The 11,363-nt window shown below is 52.6% G+C and overlaps 1 pseudogene; it reads left to right on the top strand.

Moving 5' to 3' along the window:
• Positions 1-385: 385 nt before the first annotated feature.
• LOC118619742 lies at positions 386-2,992 on the top strand (annotated as a pseudogene).
• The last annotated feature ends 8,371 nt before the right edge of the window (positions 2,993-11,363 follow it).

The raw sequence follows: 11,363 nt of genomic DNA, 5'->3' as shown, positions 1-11,363 counted from the left end.
GGCGGCTGCACCCGGGGCCCAGCCGAGGCCCGTCGGAAGGACGTCGGGAGGTCAGGGCACGCCGGGGCGTGGGAGGCCAGGGGGCCGGCGGGTCCGCAGCCCCCTGCCTGAGGCTGGCTTGCGGGGAGCCGGGAGGCAGGGCGCCCCCGCCGCGAGGAGAGGGGCGGCGGGGCGCTGGGCCGGCTCCTGCCCGACTCCCCGCGGGCAAGGTGAGCGGCCTCCGCGCGGCGCCTCCCGGCCTGGGGCGGGCGGGCCGCCTCCACCTGCGCGGGGGGCGCCGGGACGGGGCGCAGGGGAGGGCGGGCGGGCCGCGGGACAGGTGCTCGGCGCCGGCGCCTCTTACCCGGTGCCGCAGTCCACCACGCAGGGAGGCAGGGGGCCCGCCATGCTCGGCACGCGCGCCGCTCGGCCCCGCGGGCGGCCCCGAGGCCCCGCCGCCGTCCGCTCGCCGCGCTCGCCCCGCGCGCCCTGCACCGCCCGCTCCCCGCAGCCTCCGCAGCGCCGCTGCCGGGGCCGGATGCTCCGCGGCCGCCCACGTGACGCCTCTCCGGCCGGCCAATCAGGGCGCGGACACGCCCAAGCCCCGCCCACCCGCCTGCTTCGGTGCAGCCGCGAGGCCTCGTGGCCTGCAGGCCGGACCTCCGCTCCGGACCTGGGGCTGTTTGGCCGATGTACCGGGGACGTGGCAGGTGTCAGTGGTCTGGCTCCTTCTCGTCCGGCAGGGCTCGGCTCCAGCGTCACCTGCTCACGGAAGTTGTCCCCTCCCCGCACCTTGCTCTCTATCTCAGCAATCTGTTGCTTTCTTCGCAACATTTGAAGCAAATTTGTATCTGTATCTATTTGTAGTCGGTCGCCCTCACTCGGATGGAGCTTCCGTTTGTTTTAACCACTGGTGACAGGTATTGCACATGTGTGCACAGTACTTGCTGCGACCCAAATGTCTGTTGAATGAATGAATAACTTTCACCATAAAGGAAAGGAAAAAATATATGTGTGTGTGTGTGTGTATATATATATGTTTAGACATGATACCTAGCAGAACACCTGCGTAATTTCTTCTCTAGAAGAACAATAAGCAAAACAAATGCGTGGCCAGGATGCATGACCTGAGATTTGAGTTAGCACCGCACCCCCATCATTGCAGGAGAAAGTTTTCAAGTATCAAAGATGGAATCGTCCAAACGTTGTCACCGAATCCAGGGACCAAAGCAGGCAAATTGCTACCACGTTATAAAGAAACTGAAGGTCGTACCGGCTTTCGGCTTCCTGCCCTGTCACAATTTCTTGACGTTCATTTTTGGGAACTTTCTGGAGAGAGAGTTCCTTGTAGCGAAGCTAGTATTCAAAGCATTGTGCTCTTCCCCTAGGAGAAGTAATTGATTGGTTGGTCATTCTAAGTAACCCATGATCATTCCTTTTTTTAAATTTCCCTGTTAGTGTCCAATAAGGCCCAGAGCTAGAAAACGGGTTTTCAGAAGGCCCTGGCCATTTCCCCTCGAGTTTCATCAACCAGCTCCATGAGTTTCCTGGCGCTGCCCTAACGAGACACCTCAAACTGGGTGACTTGAAACAACGGACATTTTTGTCCCACAGTTCTGGAGGGTCGAAGGCCACAGTCAAGGTGTGGAGGCTGTAGGAGGGGCTCCGTTCCCTGCCTTCTCCCCGGCTTTGGGTGTTGCCGCCAATCCTTGACGTTCCTTGGCTTGTAGGTTAAGCACTCCAGCCTCTGCCTCTAGCCGCACGGTGTTGCCCCTCTATTGTCCCATTTCACGTGGCATTCTCTTACTTTCTTAATTTTATTTTTTTATGTACTGATGTTTTTTAGAGTGAGAGAGGAAGGGAGAAAGAGAGAACCATCGATTTGTGGTTCCGCTTATTTATGCCTTCATTGGTTGCTTCTTGTATGTACCCTGACTGTAGACCGAACCTGCACCCTTGGTGTATTGGGATGACCCTCTAACCAACTGAGCTGCCTGGCCAGGGTGGTATTCTCTTCTTATAAGGATACTAGTCAGACTGGATTAAGGCCTACCTTAATGACCTCATCGTAACTTGACTACCACAAAGGCCTTGTTTCCAGAGAAGACCCCGTCCCCTGCACCAGGAGTTAGGGCTTCAACGTGTCTTTTTAGCAGACGCCTTCTGACTCATAACACCAGCCTGAGCCAAGGCAGCCGTCCGTGAGGGGAGGCGATGGGCTGTGATGGGCTTCGACTATTAAGGGCGACCCACTTGGGATCAGCAAGCCAGGAGCCCGCGAGTCGCGGTGCCCATTTGGACCTTCACAATCAGAGACGGCAGCAGAGGCAGCAGCATCGGAAACTGCCAAGCCTCGGGCTTGTCCTCCAGTATATGCAAGAGACTGGCAACATTATTACCAAGCAATGGCTTGGCTGCCAGGCACCAGGATGCCTGTCCGTGGAGTCTTATTTCCATTCCCCGTGGAAGACTTCACTTCTGGAGGTCTTCCCAGAGCTGTGATGATCAGAGGGGCGGGTCTCCTCAGTCCTTCTGTGACCCTCACTCGGCCTCCCAGGACTCCCACTGTGGTTATTCACATTCTCCAAGGTCTGGGAAGCATCCTCAAATGTCCGTTGTGGCAGCACAAGGGAAGACTGAACTTGGGCCACAGAGGAGGAGGTGGAGACCGACTGGGATGAGGGGACAGAGGACAACCAACCTGAGCAACATGGAAATCACTGAGGAGCTCCGCCAGTACTTCGCGGAGACCGAAAGGCACCGGGAAGAGCGGCGGCGGCGGAGCGGCTGGAGCGCACGGAGGACTGTGTAAACGCCCACCACGACCTGTGTTACAAGACGCGCCGCGAGTGGAACCCCCATCCGAGAGGCCCGCGAGCGCCGCCAAGCGGAGATGAAGCGCCTGTACGGGCGCAGCGCCGCCAAGATTCGAGCCATGGAGGCTGCCACACAGCTGAGCTTTAACGTGCCCTTGGACCGAAAGTGACCCAAACACTGGCTGGTGTTCCACTGAAATTCTGAGCCTTGGGCCCCGGGCCCCCAGCCATCAACCCCTTCCCCTGGGATTTGCTCCTTCATTTGCTCCTGTGCATTTTTTCCAGGAAAGGGGACTTTGTCCTGAGAAATCAACATGTTCACCAATGTGCCACTGGGGCCGTCATGGGGTGGGATGTGATATGTCAGCCCTTTTTAAGCAGCAGGGGTGTCCTGTTGCCAATGTGAGAGATTCTCTTTTGACATAAAATTATCATTTCATATATTAAAACATAGGATGACCCACTCGAGCTGGAGAGGGGCCCCGTGTCCCCTGAAACACACAGCTGTCAATACCTGGCTGGAGGTGGGCTTGGTCAGCAAGAAGGGAAATGACAAAGTGAACCGTGTTCTTCTCGCTCATTCTATGCTCTTTACTCCTCCAGCCTCTTCTTGGAATTCTCAGTTGGTCGGAGCGTTGTGCCGGACACCAGAAGGTGGCGGGTTCGATTCCTGGTCAGGGCACATACCTAGGCTGTGGGTTCGATCCCCAAGTGGGATTGGGTTCGATCCCCAAGTGGGATGAGTATGGGGGCAACCAATATCGACATCTCTCTCTCTCTTCCTCTCCCTCTAAAATCAATATACATATCCTCGGGTGAGGATAAAAAACAAGTAAGTAGCCCTGGCCGGTTTGGCTCAGCGGTTAGAGTGTTGGCCTGCGGTCCAGAGAGACCCGGGTTCGGTTCCCACTAAGGGCATGTACCTCGGTTGCGGTTTGTCCCCAGCCCTGGTTGGTCGTGCGGGTGGCAGCCACTCCATGTGTCCCTTTCACGTCGATGTTTCTCTCTCTCTCTCTTCCTCTCTCCCTCCCACGCTATCTGAACAAAAAAATGGAAAAATGTCCCCGGGTGAGGATAAAAAAAAAAAAAAAAAAGTAAGTAAATAAAATAAAGAAATCATCCACCCAGGCAGTGTGGCTCACTGGTTGAGCATCAACTCACGCACCAAGAGGTCGCCGGTTCGGTTCCCGGTCAGGGCACATGCCCAGGTTGTGGGCCAGATCCCCAGTGGGGGGCGTGCAGGAGGCGGCCGATTGATGTTCTCTCTCATGGATGTTTCTAACTCTCTCCTTCTCTCTTCCTCTCTTTCTAAAAGTCAATAGAGAAAAAGAAGTCATTCTATTGACCCAGGTGGACCTTTGCCACCTCTCTGACGCTTTCCCTCAACTTCACAAAAGACCCTCACTGTCCTCCGTGCTCCCAGAGAGGCACCTGCACCCCTGCCCCTGTGCACGGACGGTGACCCGGTACCGGTCACACTTACAGAACCCCGGGGTACCCGCAGCAGCTCCCTGAGAGAAAGCTGTCTTACATATTTTTATATCTTGAGTTCACCGGAGACTACCTGGCATCTTGTACAAACTCAAAAAAATGGTTATTCAATCAAGAAAAGTCATCGGGCCGTTTTTAAACCCCCCAATTACGCATAACATTCACTTTTATCAGCTGTTCATTATCACAAGCAAATAAAAGTGACTGGTCTGTGTCATTTCTGTGTTCGTGGTTTTCACTGGGTTCTCTGGACAGGGTGGGGCGAAAGAAGGCTTGCAGGTGTTCATATGGACAATAATACAATAATTAGATAATCACACAAGAATAAACTCCGTTGCGCGTACTCACGACCGTGAACCTGCTTTTGCCCCGCCCCGTCTATTACGACATACGCTTCTGTGTTATTCTTCTCAGATGGGAAACGCCCAGAGATCAGAGGCTGCTGGCACCCTGTGGGTAGCGTCCAGAGCAGAACACCCACGGAGAAATTCAGGCCGCGTTCCATCAGAAGCATTTCAAATACAAGCTATTCGTTCTGTTGCTAAGGAGGGCTGCTGCTTCCAACAGACTGCAAAATTCTCTCTACCTTGCGATGACAGGAAAGTTTTAGTTGGCGGTTTTATTTTATTTTATTTTATTTTATTTAGCAAAGAGGCATCTCTTTGTGCTTCTGCCCAACAAGGGCCTCCCACTCCGCCCCCAGCCCCGCACTCCCAGCAGGCAGAAACGTGGACCCTGGATCACTTCCAGGTAGAATTCAGCATCTCCTCCGCGGCTGGATGGTGCAACCATTTCATAACTACGACTCTGACTGCTGCCCAACCCAGCACCCCCTCAGACGAACTCTTAATCAACACCTTTGGATGCATTTTACCGCTATGAGGACGACTTTAAGAAATACTCAGGGCTTCGGGGTTGTCAGTCTAGCGGGATTTAGTCAGCGAGCCTGGGACGACGGGATCTCAATTTCCTGCACCGAACAGGAGCTGGGCCGAGGAGGGGAGAGGCTGCCCACCCAGCGGGCAGCTCCCCGAGCCTTCACGGCGGGGCTGGAGGCAGGGATGTCTGTGCGTTCTCTGCTGCCACGCGGGAGCAGACGCAGAAAGGAGTACCCAGAAACGAGCGGCCCCTTCCTTTGAAAGCAGCTGGCATTCTCCTTTAAGAGGAAGCGCCTGTCACTGCCCTCAATGGACCTCCCAGAGGTCCTGGCAACAGCGCAGGAAAACGGTCCAAGTCGCAGTTGACGGGCCGGAGCGTGTTGGCTGTGCCGGAGTTGATAACAGACCCAAAAACACAAGACTGCTAAGGAAGGACCGGTTAGTGGATCGGACCGTCCGCAGATCGACCCGGCGTGGTGATTATGGGGCCGGGCTCCTCCTCCCCTTCTCTCCTCCACTACCTCTCAGCTGCCAGGTCCTGTTCATTTCATCCCACCACTTGCTTTTTATCCTACTGTCCCTCTTGCTGAACTGCTCAATAGCGCCCCTCTCGCCACGCTGTCCCCCCCACTTCTGCTGGTCAAGACACGTCCTGGGCAGACACTACCGCTGTGGGAGGCGTCATGCCGACATGCAGGCGGTCTATACATCATGTCAGTCTCCTTTCCCCCGAACCTTCAGCGACTCCCATGATTATGGAATTTGATCCAACCCCTTATTGTGACATTCAAGGTCCCCTATGATCTGCTCCTGAGTTACCTTTCAAGACTCCGCCCTCTCTACGTCCCGTGGCATATCTAGGCACAGAGGCACCTGCCCATCCCTCTGTGTTGTCAGGTCTTCAGGCAGGGCCTCGGTCCAGAACGTTCTTCTTCACCTACCCCACCCTCTTCATCCTTCAGGACTCCGTTCAGAGCCACGCATCCTTCCAGTGTCGATTCCTATCCACTTCGTGTAGTCCTTCGACAAAACAGGGGGAGGGCTTCTCGACGCCTCTCATCAGAGTCAGAATATACCGAAACCTGAAGATACGCATGTTAATCAGCCCCTTTGTTCTACCAAACGGAGCGACGGTTGTATTTGTCACCGGTTCCTATCCAGGTCTCATCGGAGAACTGAGTTACACGGAGATCTTAGCGTGCAAAGCCTTTCGGTACCTCATCACATTTCCTCGTCGTGACAGTCCCAAAGGTCGATATTATCAATGTCTCTCTTCATCAGATAAGAAAACGGAGGCTCACACTTTTCACATGGGGATATATTAAAAATTCAATTTTGTTCTGGGCACCTTGCCTAGGCCCTATGGAGGAAGCAGGAGAAAGCTAATATGTTGCAAGCGCAGCATCTGGTGAGCAGAGGTGTTGCGGATGCTGGGGCCAGAAGGAATCTTAGCAACCCGTCGACCTTCAGACTCACCTGGCCCTCTGATCATTTCCAACACACTTTGAAAATGTTGAGCTCTTCACCTTGAATGTTTTCTAGTTCCAGTAACAAATATCCACAAACTCCCATTAGGCAGTCACTATATGTTCTAGAGACTGAATAGTAGCCAATAAAAATCTAATTCTTTTGCCAAAGGGCATGAAACTGCTGAGTAGGATAATTGGATGCCAAGCAATCTGGACAGAGCGTACTGCCAAGAGCTAAGCCCAAATGTTTCTTGCCATGGTGAAATCTCACAAGCAACAGGTTTTGGAAGAGTTGGCTTCCCAGGGACCTCTGCTTTCCTTATTAATGTTCATTCTAGAACATTTCCAAAGACGCGCACAGCGGGAACCCTTATGTAATTATAATAGAAGCAATGAATCGAGACCATGCCGTTTCAAACCATCTTCCTGGATACTGACTTGGTCCTTCTGGGTGTGAGAAATCCAAGGTGAACAGTGTCATCGTGACCAGTGACCCGGGTTGGGAGGGTGGACTCGGCGGGGAGGGGGGCTGCCTGCTGAGTTTGTCTTTTCATCCAGATGAAACTCTGGTTGCAACAATGTATATCTGAAACCTGAGCACAGAATTACAACTTTTCCACATCTTATCTTACTGTTTCTTGTGCTTGCTCACTTATCTAGGTACAGGATGGTTCTAAGCAAGAGTAGTCTGCAGAAAAAAAAAAAAAAAAAGAGTCACTGTGTTCCAGATCATTGTAGCTGATAGCAAATAGCTGTCAGTTAAGGCAAAAAGCATGCTGTCATCTTAATCCAGACATCTTTAATTGTATCAGTTTATACCAATAAAAAATGGGGGGGGGATGCTGGGTGGAAGGAGGCAAAGGCGGAAATGGGGGACATCTGTAATACTGTCAACAATAATTTTTTAATAAATAAATTATTAATTTTACTTGATTAGAGTTCAAAAAGAGCCCAAATTTAGCAGCCTTTCAGAACTGTGTCAAAATCCCACCTCAGAAACTTAAATATGTTTATGCATGAGTCACTTAATATCTCTGAGCTGTAATGTCCTTATCTGTAAGGGAGGATTTTCCCAGCTGGGTCCCCCCACACACACATACCCTCTGGCTTTAATCTCTTGATCTAAGGGTTGTTCCACGTTTAAAGTTAGTTTCTAGAAATACCAGACCCTGTAACGTAGCAAGGTTCAACATCGCCATTGCCCTGGTACTCGGCGGCTGCTTTTCTGATGCTCTCGACCTCAATCTGCATGGCCACAGTCACACAGCTCTACTCTGGCCATTTGGAGGATAACTGAGGGATGTAAACGGCTTGACGTAAACCTATCCCCACTATTGCTGAAGGTTTGATACATTTTTCCATGAATGGAGATGAGCTACGTTCAACCATTCCTGTCCTGTTAGCACCTTTCCTTTGGACCAAGGACACGCAACTGTCATGGTGCTAAAGATTTTGTGATTGGGAGCTAAAGAGTCTATATTGGTACTTGGTGCAGGCTTTGAAACCAAACTGTCTGGGTTTGGATTTCAGCTCTGACATTTTTTTTTTCTTTCTGGTCTGCGGGCCGATGCTCTAACCGTTGAGCCAAACTGGCCAGGGCCTTTTTTTTTTTGTTTGGAGAGAGAGGAAGGGAGAGGGAGAGAGAGAGAGATGGAAACATCGATGAGAGAGAACATCGATTGGCCGCCTCCTGCAGGCCCCCCCACTGGGGATTTGGCTCACAACCTGGGCATGTGCCCTGACCGGGAATCGAACCGGCGACTTCTTGGTTCAGCTCTGACTTTATGCGTTTATGATTAAGTACGTTTTAGGTGCTGGCAGGGGGCAGGAGATTGGGGTCTAAAGATAAAGAACACCTGTAAGGTCGTGGAGAGGAGGCAGCACATGGACAAGGCGGGCTCTAAACACGCTAGGTAGAAAGGGGACGTCATCAGGAGCCCGAGGAGAGGACGATTAATTCCGACGAAGAGAACAGGGACAAGCTCCGCAGAGGGAGAAGCACTTTTAAATGAGTTAATGAAAAGCGAGAAAAGAACAGCATTTGCAAAGGCACAGAGGGTTATTTCAGAAAAGACTAGTCCAGAGTGATGCACGGGTGCAAGGAAGTCAGAAGGATCTGATGTCAAATTGGAGAAACCTGTGCTGTTCTACGACATTTGTACTTCATTCTAGACGACAAATATCTGCGTATTTCTCCGGAGGGCAGTGTGTGTGTGTGCGTCTGGAGGGAGTGGGTAGGGAGGAAATTAATTAGGGGACACTAACGAGTTCACGTAGAGAGCCGTCACGGCAACAGGGACAGAAAAGACATTTCAGTGGTAGAAATACAGAAACAAACGTTCTCAGGGGCCGGCGGGATTTTTCATTCGTCCGGGGAAGGAAGACAAGATGAGCTCTGGCGGCTCTGCGAGGTGAAGCCAGGAACTGTGATCAAAGCAGGTTCCCCGTGAGGGGACATTCCAGCAGCACCTGGGAGCTGAGCCCAGGGCAGACACTGTCCCGGCGACCGCAGGGCCACAGAAAGCACGGGGCCCCCCTCCGTTCGGTTTGGAAGGGGCCTGGAGCGTGGGCCGTTCATCGAGGTCTCTGTGACAGTGATACAGGGGTGTCAGGAGTCCCCCGCTGCGGGGCGAGCCTCCCCTCCCAGCTCTCTGCCCAGCTCTTTCAGCTCCGGGTCTCTGGCCCACATCCCAGCTTCCGTTTTTTGGTCCCATTGTCCCCGTAAATGTATTTGTCAGAGTCTGTGTCCTAATTTCTGGCTTGGCCCATACAAGTCCCTGTCATCGGTTACCCATCGCGCCCACAGTCTGTCGCGGTCGGCATGTACTTCTGTGTCCCGCAAATACATAGACAGTCACTGAGCATGTTGTCACCAGAGCCCCGCTACCCTCCAACTGCCCGAAAACACGCAGGGCTCTCAGGAAACTGGTCTAAGAGACAGAAGGAAGGAGGTGATGAAGAAAATGGGACCAGCTTAGAGAGACGATCCCGGGGGACTTCCCGGTCTGGCTGCTCTGCCTCGAAGGACCTTCACGTGCACCCCGCTTTCCGCACGACATTGAGAGGGGGCGCTGTGAGTATCCCGGTGCCACTGATTCTGGGCTCGCTCTCTGCCTCACTGCCTGAAAGTCTAGACCCCGTGTCTTTAAAAATGTAAACAGCCCCGGCCCGTGTGGCTACGTGTTAGAGCGTCGGCCCTCCCATCAAAGGGTCGCCAGTTCAATGATCAGTCAAGGGCACGTACCTGGGTCACAGGTTCAATCCCCAGCCCTGGTCAAGGTCATTCCGGAGGCAACTAATCGATGTGTCTCTCTCACATCGATGTTTCTCTCTCTCTCTCCCCACCTCCCTCCCTTCCAGTCTCTCTAAAAATCAGAGGAAAAATATCCTCAGGTGAGCATTTAAAAAGAAGAAAGTTGAAGATAAAAGTTCTTCTTCCATTCTTCTATAAGATGATACATACATACTACTTTGTAACTTTTTAAATTAAAAATTCATGTTATTAAACATTTGAAAAGAAAAAAAAAAGTTTTTCTTCCAGTCCAGCCAGTAAGTATCGACCCATGCATCAAGAGGTCGCTGGTTCAATTCCCGGTCAGGGCACTTGCCCAGGTTGTGGGCCTGATCCCTGGGAAGGGGGGCGGGGCATGCAGGAGGCGGCCAGTCGATGTTCTCTCTCATCGATGTTTCTATCGCTCCCTCCCTCTCCCTTGGCCTCTCTCTCAAATCAATAAAGAAAAATTATTTTTTAAAAATATCCTCGAGTGACGATTAAACAACAACAAAAGATTACGATTGGTCTGATGAAGGGTGCCTTTCGCAAAGACCCGCGTTGAGATTTTGCGAGTGGCCTTCTGGACGTCTTCCGGGCTGGAAAGAAGTGGACTGTCTCGTCCCACACCTGCTCCGTCTCCCCGCCAGGCCAGGAGAGCACCCATCGCACCGGGTGCCTTCCCGCAAGTTCACAGTAGCTAGGGGCCTTCAACACCTTCCATCCGGCAGCTCCCGCGTGCAGTTCGTGAGGGGCTGCCAGAGAAAATGCGGGTGAAGCTGTTCCAGGGGCACCTGGTCTCCTGAAAGAACCCAGAGTTCCCGTGGGTAACTTGGGTCTTGGGTCCAAAGCCCCCTCCTACCAGGAGGATGTCCCCACAAGTACAGCCTGACAGCTCAGCTTCCATTATCAAAGGGGCCGGGAGAGACATGCGTTTGACCATTTATCACAACCACCTGTTCTCAGAGATACTCAAAAGCAGCAAGATAAACTCGGTTAATTTTCCGTTCCTTTTTTTTTTTTTTCCTTTATTGATTTTAGAGAGAGGAAGTGGGAGGGAGAGAGAGAAACATGGATGAGAGAGAACATCAATTGGCCGCCTCCTGCATGCCCCCACTGGGGATCTGGCCCACAACCTGGGCGTGTGCCCTGTCGGGGAATCAAACCGGCGACTTCTTGGTGCAGGGTCGACACACAACCGCTGAGCCACGTGGGCCGGGTAACTTTCCGTTCCTTTTACTGAGCTCTTCTCGGCTCACCTCAGTGGAAGTCCAGAGACTCCCATCTCTCGCCGCACAGGCCCTCCAGGGGAAATGAAATGAGGAGCCTGAATCCGCTTCCCACTCGAGATGCGTAACTGCCGGGGACAATTTACCCCCTGGCTCTGTGCCACCACGACATCTAGAACAAAGATGCGTACCCAGAGGCATCGAATCTTTCTTAAATTTGTACCTGCTGC

This window comes from Molossus molossus, unplaced genomic scaffold (genome assembly GCF_014108415.1).
Source record: "Molossus molossus isolate mMolMol1 unplaced genomic scaffold, mMolMol1.p scaffold_m16_p_7, whole genome shotgun sequence".
Lineage (NCBI taxonomy): Eukaryota > Metazoa > Chordata > Mammalia > Chiroptera > Molossidae > Molossus > Molossus molossus.
The sequence above is the reverse complement of the archived record's forward strand: the minus strand, read 5'-3'. Positions and strand labels throughout refer to the sequence as shown.